Source organism: Eschrichtius robustus, chromosome 16, assembly GCF_028021215.1.
Source record: "Eschrichtius robustus isolate mEscRob2 chromosome 16, mEscRob2.pri, whole genome shotgun sequence".
NCBI lineage: Eukaryota > Metazoa > Chordata > Mammalia > Artiodactyla > Eschrichtiidae > Eschrichtius > Eschrichtius robustus.
Window position 1 is genome coordinate 9804226 of NC_090839.1, and position 11598 is coordinate 9815823.

An 11598-nucleotide genomic window follows, 5' to 3' on the forward strand; every position below is an offset into this window, starting at 1 on the left:
AAGCACACCCCAAGTCTGCAGTTGCTCCCAAAGTCCACAGCCTCAATTTTGGGATGATTTGTTGTCTATTCAGGTATTCCACAGATGCAGGTACATCAAGTTGACTGTGAAGATTTAATCCGCTGCTCCTAAGGCTGTTGGGAGAGATTTCCCTTTCTCTTCTTTGTTCGCACAGCTCCTGGGGGTCAGCTTTGGATTTGGCCCCACCTCTGCGCGTAGGTCGCCCTCTGGCATCTATTCTTCACCCAGACAGGAGGGGGTTATAGCAGTGGCTGATTAGGGGGCTCTGGCTCACTCAGGCCAGGGGGAGGAAGGGGTATGGAATGAGGGGCGAGCCTGCAGCGGCAGAGGGCCGCATAACGTCGCAACAGCCTGAAGCATGCTGTGTGTTCTCCGGGGGAAGTTGTCCCTGGATCACGGGACCCTGGCAGTGGCGGGCTGCACAGGCTCCTGGGAGGGGGGTGTGGATAGTGACCTGTGCTCGCACACAGGCTTCTTGGTGGCAGCAGCAGCAGCCTTAGTGTCTCATGCCCATCTCTGGTGTCCGCGCTGATAGCTGCGGCTTGCGCCCATCTCTGAAGCTCGTTTAGGTGGTGCTCTGAGTCCCCTCTCTTCATGCACCCCGAAACAATGTTCTCTTGCCTCTTTGGCAGTTCCAGACTTTTTCCCGGACTCCCTCCTGGATAACTGTGGCGCACTAGCCCCCTTCAGGCTGTGTTCACGCAGCCAACCCCAGTCCTCTCCCTGGGGTCTGACCTCCGAAGCCCGAGCCTCAGCTCCCAGCCCCCACCCACCCCAGCAGGTGAGCAGACAAGCCTCTTGGACTGGTGAGTGCTGGTCGGCACTGATCCTCTGTGCGGGAACCTCTCTGCTTTGCCCTCCGCACCCCAGTGGCTGCGGTCTCCTCTGTGGCTCCGAAGCTTCCCCCCTCCACCACCCGCAGTCTCCGCCTGCAAAGGGGCTTCCTAGTGTGTGGAAACTTTTCCTCCTTCACAGCTCCCTCCCAGAAGTGCAGGTCCCATCCCTATTCTTTTGTCTCCATTTTTCCTTTTTTCTTTTGCCCTACCCAGGTACATGGGGAGTTTCTTGCCTTCTGGGAAGTCTGAGGTCTTCTGCTAGTGTTCAGTAGATGTTCTGTAGGAGTTGTTACACACGTAGATGTATTTTTGATGTATCTGTGGGGAGGAAGGTGATCTCCACGTCTTACTCCTCTGCCATCTTAAAGGTCCTCCTGGGGTTTTTTTTCTCCAGACAGAAATCTACAAGTTAACATACAACTTAAGCTATCTGGTTCTAAGCAAATGGCAAACAGTAAGTCGAACATGGGTGCATTCTCCTCAATATTAAATAACTCTTGGGTTTCTTATCACTCACAGTGAAAGACATGGAGTCATCCTTAGCTTTATCTGCAGGTTTTGGATAAGTTTTCAAAAGAATCTCATCAAGTTTATGCTATTATGTGTGATGCCTTAGTGTGTATAAGAGTGCCAGTGCCTCCCTAAAATGCCAAATCAGTATGTTTGCACTGGACCCCAGAATATGTATTTTAATAAACTCCCAAAGTAATTCCAGTATTGATAGGCTACAATAATATATTAAGAAATGGCCAAGGACATGGAAGCAACCTAAGTGTCCATTGACAGATGACTGGATAAAGAAGATGTGGCACATATATACAATGGAATATTACTCAGCCATAAAAAGAAACGAAATTGAGTCATTTGTAGTGAGGTGGATGGACCTAGAGTCTGTCATACAGAGTGAAGTAAGTCAGAAAGAGAAAAACAAATATCATATGCTAACACATATATATGGAATCTAAAAAAAAAAAAGGTTCTGAAGAACCTAGGGGCAGGACAGGAATAAAGACGCAGACATAGAGAATGGACTTGAGGACACGGGGAGGGGGAAGGGTAAGCTGGGATGAAGTGAGAGAGTAGCATTGACACATATACACTACCAAATGTAAAATAGCTACTGGGAAGCAGCCGCATAGCACAGGGAGATCAGCTTGGTGCTTTGTGACGACCTAGAGGGATGGGATAGGGAGGGTGGGAGGGAGGGAGGCGCAAGAGGGAGGAGATATGGGGATATATGTATACATATAGCTGATTCAGTTTGTTATACAGCAGAAACTAACACAACATTATAAAGCAATTTTACTCCAATAAAGATGCTAAAAAAAAAAAAAATGGCCAGTTTAAGTCATTTAAACCAGAGCCGTGGGGAGGTATTTCAGTTAAATATGCTGTCACTTGCAAGAAATGAAAACTTGGACCCAAGCTGGTTTCAAGAATGAAGAAGTTTTAACAACAGAAATAGAAGAGGTAATGTGGGTTCTAGGGTGGGTTGAGTCTGCTCAACGATGTCTGTATTAACAAGGTAGAATCGGTCCATTTCTCACTTCTCTGCGTCCCCATGGGGCTATTGACAAGATGGGCCTAGCAATTCCATGTCAGTTCCTGGTTCAATATATAGAGGAATAAGAGAGGATTCCTATCCTGTGAAGTGTGTCTTCTCATAGGACTAGAGAATCCTTTTCCAGAAACTCCACCCACCCCCAACCCAACAGACTGCCCACAACTCACTGGCCAGAATTATAACAAGTGATCATTCCTGAGTCAATTGTTGGCACATGGGATTTGAATAGAAAACCTTACACCAATCAGGTTTACTGAGGAACTGGAATGGGGCTAGCTTCCCCTAAGGCAACTGGTTGAATGAAGAAGGTGTGGATATCTGAACAACACTAGGATTCTACAGAAGAGAAGTAGAGGTGGCGATGGTGAGGAAATTAGATCAGCAACTAACAGGGTCTAGCATTAGGTGAGTTAAAAAGAATTACAATCAGCATCTTAAAATTAGGTTGCATTAAGTTGCCTTAATGCAATGGTAACCTCCAAGCACATTGCAAGGGAAGCTAATCCAGTTACCACAGAACACAAAGGTTCACAGACCAAAGTAAGATGCTTGAATCACAGTTTAATAAATCAATTGAAAACACATATCCAGAAGTGAGGGTGGGGGTGGAGGAATGAATATGTGGAGCACAGAGGATTCTTAGGACAGTGAAACTACTCTGTATGATACCATAACAATAGATATGTGTCACCATACACCTGTCCAAACCCACAGAATGTACAACACCAAGAGTGAACCCTAAGGTAAACCATGGACTTTGGGTGAAAATGATGCATCAGTGTAGGCTCATTGATTGTAACAAATGTACCACTCTGGTGGGTGATGTTGATAATGGGGGGAAGCTGTGCATGTGCGGTGATAAGGTATATACGGGAAGTCGTGGTGACTTCTCTCTCAATTTTGCTATGAAACTAAAATTTCCTTGAAAAAGTAAAGTCTTTTTAAAAAATTAATTTTTTAAGAAAAGAAGAAAAGGGAAAGAGATGGGGTATCACACAGAATAAAATGCAAGCAAGTGGAAGCACGACACCACTTTAGTCATAGATTAGGAAACATTGTCTCCCTCCTGCATCAGCCTCGCCAAAGCCCATAGTGGGGTTATAAGGACCAAAGCTGAGGTCTGAGCAAGGGGACCACAAATGGAGGATGCTTGGGACCAATGAGACACACTTGCTCTATCCTGGCAAATACACCTGTCCACAGCTATCTCTAGCCAATTAGCCTGCTGAGTCACTATGGGTTTTATCTGCATTTCTAGGTAGAGCACATGCAGGGACAGAGCAGGACCATACTGGGGGTCTCCAGTGGGGGCTGATTTAAGGATGACATAGCTGTCGACCCAGAGCTGTCATGGTCATTCATTCTGACTTGGTCTTTCTGTCCATTTCTGTCTATAAGTGAGACTCTTGTTTGTTCCACCAAGCATTCCATCTATTCCATTTCTATCATCCTTATGGATTACCAATTTACTCTCTATATTTAGCATATCTCATGAATTCTACCTTTGTTCCATAAGATTCTTCCTTACTCATTATTCATTCTTAACACAGCCTGGGAGTATCACCTATACCTCATAAGCCACTAGATTATTTATCATCAATGCTTAAAATTTCTTATGAGTTTCATCCATGCCATTTGCTTTCTTGTCTTGTCTAGCAGACTTGAATATACTCAAATAATACAGCAAACCTACATTACAGAAGACCTAAAGTGTTGTGACGAGGGTGAAAGAAAGATAAATGACTAATAGATTAAAAGAAATCTAAGAGAAATGGGAATCAGATACAATTTCTTAAAAACTATGAGACAACTGGGGGAATTGAACTCTGGCTGGATACTTGATACCAAGAAATTATCATATATTTTAGGTGTGACAATTGTATTTTTAGGTATGAAGAAATAAAGAGTTTTTATGTTTTAGAAATGCATACTGAGGTATTTATGGATCAAATTACATGATATCTGAAGTTTGCTTCAAAATAAGCCAATATTTTGCAATTCGGATCAACAAATAGTTCTTGAGCTTATGCTAAGCAGAGTTTTGCAAACTGAGAATCATGAGTCATTAGTAAGTAAGTTGGTTTGGTGGGCTTTGTCCAAAATATGTGAATAATGAATAGAAGAGAACAGAATAGAAAATATCAGAGTGTGTGGCATTCTGTCATAGTAAATTTTGTTCCATGAAGCTTTTGTTTCAACTGTGTGTGTGTGTGTGTGTGTGTGTGTGTTACAAACATATATTGTATTTCTTACCGTGAGGTTACAGTTAATGAGGTTTGAAGATCACAGCTGAAAGCAGAGTCCTGATCACTGATGGGCACAGAAGATACAAGAAGAATAAGACATGGTTTCCACTTTCCTGAAGAGACAGACATGAATAGGCAAATAGTGTGGAATGCTACGAGCTCTGCTAGCAGTGAGCTCCGAGGACTGTGGGAAGACAAAAGAGGCATTGACTAACTCTGGCATAGGCTTCACAGAACAGGTAATATGTGAAATGATTGTTGAAGGATGAAAAGGATGGAAAAGGGTGAAAACGGCATCTCTCAGGAAGGGAACAAAGTGGCACAGAGTTGTAAACACACAAGTGGTATATTTAGGCAAAAGAAAGTAATTTGGTAAGGCTGTGATCTGGCTAAGAAATGATGGCGGCTTGGAATAGAGCAGTGGATGAGCAAATGGGTTCTGAGTGTTTCATTCTTCCTAAAAATCCAGTGGTCATGACTCATCATCTCCTTCCCAGGACCCCTCCCAAATTCCTTTTCTCTTTCAATGAGATGTCCATTTGGCACCTCATAGGTCAAAGCACTCAAGTCACCTTGATGCTTTATTTTTGGTGATGGACATGGTCGGCACTGCACACAGATGCCCTTTTGTCATTTCTGTGCACTTGTTCCCTGGCTTATGGGCGCTGTAGCTTCCAGGCTGTCACCTCTACTGTCTGACTTCAGAAAGCTGGATGTGCTAGAAAGTGGCAGCCCTTTGACAATGATTGGCTGGTGCAGGAATGTCAAAGCCCAGCTCCCTTAGTTCAAACTGAGATCAACTTGGAAGTATGACCTACATTCCATGGTTCCCCAAACTGAAGTGGGGTCAGGCTTCAGTTTCCCTCTGGGGGACTTCACCTGAAATCTCTCCTTGTTTCACCTGGAAGCACATCCCTAATAAATCACTTGCCCATGAACTCTTGTCTTGGGGTTCTTCTCCAGCAGACCTGGAACTAATGCACATCCCATATACAAAGAGTGATGAATATGCATAACTGATTCACTTTGCTGTACACCTGAAACTAACACAACATTGTAAATCAACTATACTCCAATAAAAATTTTAAAAAAAAAGTCATGAATTTCTTTTAACTCTCCATTTTCTAATTGCAGTAAAAAAAAAAAAAAAAAAATATATATATATATATATATATATATATATATATATATTTACTGTATAGTTTGCTGCAGCAGATTTCTAATTTGGTTTACTTTAATTTATTTATTCAGAAAATAGTATTGTGCCTCTACTGTAATCCAGGCACTGCCGCTCTCTACTTAAACTCATCTTCCATTTATTTGTCTTGAAACATCATTTTCACAAGGTCCCTTCATTGATCAAAACCTTCCAGGGGCTCCCCAATCACCTCAAGAGGTTTTTCCTTAGGCTCAAGTAGTCTCCTTTATGAAGGAAAATATATATACTCTCACGGACCCTCAATGTAATTTAAAAAATTCATTATAATTTAATTTCAATATGTATAAACCTAAAACTAATTATAAACTCCTTATACTGACAGCTTTGATATAACTATAAATCCAGAATAAATTTTCAGATTGCATTCAAACACAACTACAAAACCAATAAAATTTAAATTCCCAGCATTAATTTAATGTGACAGATTATGTTGTTTCGCTGGAACAAAAATCGCGGATATTTGGTTTAATAGCAGAAGGATGTAATCTCGGGTTTGTTTGTGTATTTAATCTGTTTCTGTATTTCAACTTCAATAATGCTAATGTAAGGAACAGCCATTCTCACAAGCATGCTGTCTAAAACTGTATTAATGGCTGTAATTTTTATTTCTAATTCAGGATAATCAGAACCCAAATCTAAGAATAACCTTTGTATGTCAGTTGTATCAAGGCATATATTGATAACTCTGCAGAACTATTTTGTTCACTTAAAGATAAGGTTAGTATTGTGTTCTTCTGGGAATCTTCATCAAATGAATATTTCTTCCAAATGCTTTGGAATCAGGATCAGGCTAGGCTTCCTAGAAGCAAACCTGAGACAAAGATTTGGACACAGGGGTTTGTTTCAGAACTGATCTTAGTAAGCAGTGGTAAGCAATGTGGGTACGTGATATAGAGAAGGAAGGGAGGTTAATACAGCATGCAGTGATAGGCAGGTTACTGCTGCAGGCAACTGGGGCTCAGTGGCAACTGGAAACCTCAGAACTGACCCACCAAGAAGGGAGGCAACTGGGGTATTTATCCTCCAATTCCCATTTGTCATTGGTGGATGGCTGCTCCCAAAATTAACTCCCCAACATATCTGGCCTGCCAAGAGAAAGCCCCTAAGACTCAGAGGTGTTTGTAGCTGGACACCTGGGCACATGCAAGAAGAGTGAGTGCCAACCAGCTACGCGCAGGGCACCAATAGCATCTGTCTCAGAAGCAGGTTATTTCTTCCTTGGGTGTTAACAGCTGTACTGTCCAATATTGAATGGTTTCAAGTTGGTAAGTTCCATAATGAGATGTGCTCACACAGGTAGGACACTCACTCTGCAGGAGAAGTCTGGTATGTCCATCCTCCTGGATGTTGTGTACAGATTCAGTGGCCACAACTTTCCTCTATTCAAACAACTGCGAGATCCTCATGCATGCGGCTGCTGTGACATCGTTTAGCCTCCACTTGGTAACACCATCACGAGATAGTACACAGTGATAAGGTTGGTTTTCTACCATATGCTTATAATATTTTCTAATTATCATTAAAATTTAGAAAATAAAAAGTAAACTTTCACGTGGAACTTCATAACCCCTGACAATGTGTCGGGACCCCCAAGGTGGTGGGGCAGGGGGTGGGGGGGATAAAGGAAGGTCCAGAGAAAAACTGACCTTCTACATAAAAGTGTAGATAACCTGAAATTCAAGGTCCATTGAAGTCTACCCTCAAGCTTCCTTCGCAAACTTTTCATAGTCAAACAGATCTATTAGCAATGTGATAAGCATACCTTGTGTTTATCACCCACAAGATTCATACCTTTCAGCCTGCCTACAATTCACCTGGACCTATTTACTTAAGTCTTACAGAGAGACCAGGCCTTCCCAGGTTGCTCTGGTTCATAACAAGTTCACAGCTCCTAACTCTCACTTGCCAATTAACCACATGCGGCATTCTCCCCAAGTCCTTGGTCTTGTATTCCTTTTTTTTTTAGATTTTTTTTTTTTTTTTTTGGATGTGGACCATTTTCAAAGTCTTCACTGAATTTGTTACAATATTGCTTCTCTTTTATGTTTTCGTTTTTTGGCTGCGAGGCATGTAGGATCTTAGCTCCCTGACCAGGGATCGAACCCACCCACCCCCTGCATTGGAAGGCAAAGTTTTAACCACTGGACCGCCAGGGAAGTCCCTTTATTGCTTTTTAACATTGCACATGTTCATGTCATATATCCCCAACAAGGCTGTGACACCTACAGTGAGAGGAGCCAACACAGCTCGATGGAAGAATACAGATTCGCAATCCACCCAACTGCTCACGGATGTGTGCTCAGCTGTGTACTAGCTGTGATCTTGAATCTCCATTCCTCCATCCGTAAAAGATAGACTCTAGTACCTTCCTCACAGTGTTGTTGAGTGGATAAATATCTGAAAGCATTTTGCACAATGTCTACAGTCGAGCAGGTGCCCAACAAAAGGAGTTCCCTTTCTTACTTTGCAAACACAGTTCTTTCCAACAGCCTTGAGAAATTTCCTGTATCATCTTGAAGGTCTGGCCCTTGTGATGAGTTGAGAGACCTTTAGTTGCACTGTGGTTTGCTAATAATCTAAACAGCCTGAAAACACATTTTTATAAGACACTATTCTAGGGAGAGAACATCTGGATCTCTCTCATCTTTCTCTTAAAAATTTTCCTGTCTGTGCCCGTAGAAAGATAAAGAATTGATAAAAAGATTCTCATGGACATGGTTACATTTTGTTGATAAGAAAGTTCTTTATTTGGCTGAAACAGATGTTCAGCTAAGAATTTTTTTTGCCAGTACTAACGCTATCCCACAAGCATGTTGATTCACATGGAGTGGCCATGTAGCTGGGATTATGTAGACTTAGGTCTGTCCTCATCATGGGCAAGTAGAATTAAGAAACTTGGTTTCCATGACCCTGGCTACCAATGGCAAGTGTTAAAAATTCTATGAAGCTGACTCAGTTATCAGTCATGATTTTTGTTTTCTTTTGTTTTCTATTTAATATAGACTGTTGAATTTTGCCTCATGTGATGGTCTCATCTTGGCCTTATTCACAAGGCCAAGACCTAGGGTTCTACCTGTTGTATCCCAAACCAACCATTCACTGAGTGCACCAACTGCTGAGGTGTGCTGAAGGAAAACATTTTAAAGTCATCTGTGGGGACTTCCCTGATGGTCCATTGTATAAGACTCTGCACTCCCAACGCAGGGGGCCCGGGTTCGATCCCTGTTCGGGGAACTAGATCCCACATGCATGCCGCAACTAAGAAGTCCACATGCTGCAACTAAAAGGTCCCTCAGGCCGCAACGAAGATCCCACGTGCTGCAACTAAGACCTGGCGCAGCCAAAATAAATTAAAAATAAATAAATAAATCTTTTTTTTAAAAGTCATTAAAAAAAATAAAGTCATTTGTGTTTCTTAAAAGGATCAATAATAAAACTACAATTAATAACAGGCAACTTTTAAGAGTGAGATTCTCCTTGCACATATGAGTTTTTAAATCTGCAGTACGTGACACAGTCTCCTGTTCTTTTGAGATGAAAACCAGAAACAGCAGGAGGTGTCTATAGTTCACTGAGTATTTATATCATTTAACCTGCAAACAAAAAAAAATTCCTTCTAAATGGAATGAGCCTTTGAAGTTGGGGTTATTAGGACTTACAGGTGAACTGCTGTGTGATCAGCAATCGAGGTCTATTCATGAGGCTCTAAGTACAAGGCATTATGTTAACACTGCCACTTCATCTGAGGCCAGTAGCTGAAAAGCAGCTAAGCACTAAATGCCAGAGGTGAATTTTTGTTTTAGAATAATGGTATGGATCCCTAGAGTTCCTTCTATTCTTGAACTCTCCCAGTATCCTCTTCCAATATTCTCCCAAACCTTACAAAGAGCTTTCATGGACATATACTTTGAAAATATATGCTTTTAATATGCCGAAAAAAACATGGTCCAATAGGATACATCAGTGTCCACTGCAGCACAATTTACAGTAGCCAAGACATGGAAACAACCTAAATGTCCATTGACAGATCAATGGATAAAGAAGATGTAGTAGTACATATATACAATGGAATATTACTCAGCCATTTATAAAGAATGAAATAATGGGATGGACCTGGAGATTATCATACTAAGTGAAGTAAGTCAGACAGAGAAAGACAAATACCATGTGATATCACTTATATGTGGAATCTAAAAAAAAAAATGATACACATGAACTTATTTATAAAACAGAAACAGACTCACAGACTTAGAGAATGAATTTATGGTTACTGGGGGGGAACAGTCTGGGGGAGGGATAGATTGGGAGTCTGGGATTGACATGTACACACTATTATATTTAAAATAGATAACAAACAAGGACCTACTGTATAACACAGGGAACTCTGCTCAGTGTTCTGTAATAACCTAAACGGGAAAAGAATTTGAAAAACCATAGATACATGTATATGTAAAACTGAATCACTTTGCTGTACACCTGAAACTAACACAACATTGTTAATCAACTATACTCCAATACAAAATTTAAAAAAATTTTTTTTCAAAAGAAAATACATGCTTTTATATGACCCGTCTTGTTAACAAAATTTGTCCTGACAGAGCTAGCTCCACCCTGTGGCACAATTTTCTTCTTTTTATTTTTAAATAACGCCTGTGTATTGATTAGAAAAGTGTTTAGCTGCAAGTAACAAAAAACTCAAATAACACACAGGTCTATTTTTTTTCAGGTAACAAGAAATTCAAAGGTAGACAATTCTGAGCTGCTTCAGTTGCATGTGTATATCAGCAAGGATCAAGGCTTCTACATCTTGCTCCTTCATTCTTAGAGTGTATGTTTTACCCTCATGGCTGCTGAATCTCCAGGCATCATATCTGTGTTCTAGGAAAAGAATAGGGGCAAGGGCCTATAAAGAATGTGCCAATCAGGTCTAAATCTTTTTGCAAAACCTCTCCCATAACCCCTGCTGCCTATATCTCACTAGATGAAACTGCGTCAATTGGCCATCCCTTGCTTCAAGGAGGTCTTGGTTGTAAGTATTTTAGCTGGGCATATTTCTTCCCCAAAGAAAATCAGAGTTTTATTAGTACAAAAAAGGGACTACAGGTAATATCCAGGCAACCAGCAATATCTATTATATCTGGGTCTAGGGATGAGAGTCATCTCTTAATAGAAAATCACTTGCATTAAAAATACTAACACCTCTTTTTCTGGAGACACACCTACTTTTAACAAGATCATAAGCAGAGTTAGCCAAAACATCAAAACAGGAACACTAACTTGGCTGAAATCAATGAGGCTTGACCATCAGTGACGTAATGAACTTTGGATTGTATCGCCTTTCCTAGAGTCATAAATATATTTCTGAAAATATTTTAATTTAAGTTTAAGTTGGTCTTTTCTATCATAAAGCAAGTTCTTTCCTAAAACCACTCGCTTTAAAAGCAAGATCCTCTGTGTTACATCCTATCATCCTGCTGTCTTCCATTTTAAAATTAGAGCTCCATTCTTCTAAAACGTATGTTGGCCACCTGCAATCACATCCAAGACAGAAGCAAACTTCAAATATCACACTTTCTTTTCAAATATCACACTTTTCTTTTAGCTTTCCCCCACTAGATTATTAAATTCATTAGGAAAGAACCATTTCTTTGTTCTCGGTTGTATTCCAGACACTCACCACAGGATGTGAATATAGAAGATAGTCAAGAAGTG